This window comes from Camelina sativa, chromosome 19 (genome assembly GCF_000633955.1).
Source record: "Camelina sativa cultivar DH55 chromosome 19, Cs, whole genome shotgun sequence".
NCBI classification, from domain to species: Eukaryota; Viridiplantae; Streptophyta; class Magnoliopsida; order Brassicales; family Brassicaceae; genus Camelina; species Camelina sativa.
The window spans coordinates 21,081,069-21,083,929 of record NC_025703.1 but is presented as its reverse complement, the minus strand read 5'-3'; the positions used below and the strand labels follow the sequence as shown (position 1 = coordinate 21,083,929).

Genomic DNA, 2,861 nt, shown 5'->3' with positions numbered 1-2,861 from the left:
TTTGGAACATTTCTATTTTTGCTGATAAATGTCTCTATATATGTTGGGGTAAAACATAAATAACAATGGAGTTTGTAGTTTTTTTTGGGTGAAGGATATACTTTTATTGAGATTAAGATGTGGTTATAATAACACAAACTAAAGCCAAGCTGATAACTCCAATGTCGAGGAAGCTAGGAAAAACTGTTACGCACTCCCAATTTATGTATATACAATTATACACCTTAGCACTTTCCTCTTTCCTGCAAAAGAGCCAATGATGAACACATCCAAATAAAAAGCGATTAATATTATAGAAGAATGTTTTTAACAAAACCTGATAAATTAGAAAAGTGAATAGCCGTAGAACCAGTTTAAAAAATCCATAATCGAAATACTCTCAATAAAAAAATTATTATCAAATTTTCTTTCTAAAACATGACTAATGTTAATCTCTTCAAACACTTTTATTTTCCCGTGCGGCAACGCACGGGCCGGTTTCCTAGTCTAAATACTATCAAAATACTGTATACTTTATATAATTTAGTTGTAACTTACAAATACATGAACATCTTAAAATGAAAACCAAAATAAAATAAAATACATGAACATAAAATTAAATTCTGAAGATAAAATTATCGGTGATTTGACTACTGTTTCTTTCATTAAAACATACATATGTGGTAATTTACACCAAAAAGGTTATTAACTCCCCAATTCAAAGTCAAGACATTTATTTTTCATATATAGTACTAGTAGTATCTATATATTCAATTCATATTAGTTAATCTTCTTTCGTTCCAATAATTCCTTAGTTAATTACTACACAGAACGTATAGTTTTTATATCATAGTTCCTCTACAACTATACCCATGGACACTCAGGACACATATATAGTAGTATTTATTAATTATATAAAATTTAACTTATTCCATATAGTATTTTATTTCCTTTCACATAAATTATACAAGCCTAGATCAATAATGATGTCATGTCACGTTGATGATATATAAATAATTGTGTTTAAAAATAAAAACATCTCTCTCTCTCTCCAAATTCATAAATACGACTTTTTACATTTGTCTTTTTTCTCAAACGATGAGTTCACCACAAGAAATCTTCATTCTCTTCTTCTTCATCATCTTCTTATAGACTATGTCTCTGCTCAATCTCCTCCTGAACCGTACGCAACACGCGACCTTTTCAAGCCTAGCTAGCCATCATCACCGGAGTTTTCTCCATCGTTTTCACTCTCACTTTCGTGCTCCTCGTCTACGCCAAATGCTTCAACAACGATCTCCATTAGAGACCGAGAGTGAGGGAGAGAGAAGACGACACGAACGTCTCTGGCAAGATCCTCTCGATTCTCTGGTCTCGACAAGACAGCAATCGAATCACTTCCCTTTTTCAGATTCTCTGCTTTGAAAGGGTTGAAACAAGGGCTTGAATGTTCTGTTTGTTTGTCTAAATTCGAAGATGTTGAGATTTTTAGGCTTTTGCCTAAATGCAAACACGCTTTCCACATTGGGTGTATTGATGAGTGGCTTGAGCAGCAGGCCACGTGTCCTTTGTGTAGAAAGTAGAAACAGAGTCAATATTGAAGAGTGAAGACGATCTCTCTGTCTTGGGTTGTAATAGTCTTACGATGGAGAACCAATCCCAGACAAGAGAAGAAGACTCGGAATTGAAGATTTACATCGAACGCGAAGAAGGAACTAATGACGGGTCTTCAAGATTCAGCAGTTTCCGGAAGATTCTAAAGAAATCGTTCTTTCTTGAGAGACAAGGAAACGAAGACATCGAGGAGAAGAAAGCTATGCACAAGTTCAATCACAGGATAGTTGTTTCAGATGTCGTGATAGTAGTGGAGTATTACTTCTAAAAACAAAATTAATGCGGGATCACCTAATGAGTACTGTGAAATGGGGTCGTTTCTTGGAGAATGAAAGAGAGGCTATATTCTCCAAGTTCACTCATGAAAACCAGGAATTTCCAATATCTATTGTCTCCGTTCACATGAAAATCATGGTGGTTTAAAATATCATGTTCACCTCTTGCCTCTTGGCCAAGTAAATACAATAGATATAAAAATTTGTTTGGTTCAAAGTTGAAAAACGCTAGACACGGTAACATTTTTGTATACTCTCGAAAGTTTTTCACTCTAATCAAAGTAAAGTAGTGTCTATTCTGCTCAAGTCCAGTTTATAAAAGTTTACGAGAGTATCGTAATGATTAAGTTCGTTTAGAGTCATGTGTTCAAGTGATAGCAAACCCGGTTGAGGGTGGTTGTATCTTGGAATCTTGGAACTAAGAATCCTGTCTCACTGCAAGGGTTTCAAAGAGTTAAGGAAAGAGATTACAGTCTCACCTCCATCTTCCCTTAACGTTTGTGATTTCTTGTTTTCAACCATTTTAAGCTCCTAGACGTATGAAAACATTTGATGTTTTATATATGTTTCATTAATTAGGAACGACAGTTGGGGGGATAAGCATTACTACATTCTCACATATCATTTTTAAAAGGCAAAGCGCAGAGGATCCGATCCATCTTGGAGTCCATCACAGCCTTCAAAAGTTAGTAGATTATATTGTATCTAACAACACTCTAGCTGCAACTCTTGGTTGTGTTAAAAAGAAATAGATTGGTTGAGTTAGGGAGATATGAGTATCTAAATTGGAGTAAGAGTGAGCAAAAGTGTTACGGACTTTGCAGCCGTGTCGCGGCATTATTCTCCTCCTGCAAATGACTAGTGGAACGAACGAGCAAAGGTATATTTAAAAAAAGACAGGAACTATGAGTTGAGTGATCTCTTCTCAAAGACTAAGCAGTCACTGACCTGCTACTAGCAATTTTAACCTAAGATCCATTTTTGTTACCTCTT

At 35.1% G+C, this 2,861-nt stretch overlaps 1 pseudogene; it reads left to right on the top strand.

The window, feature by feature from the left end:
* Positions 1,078–1,861, top strand: LOC104768058 (annotated as a pseudogene).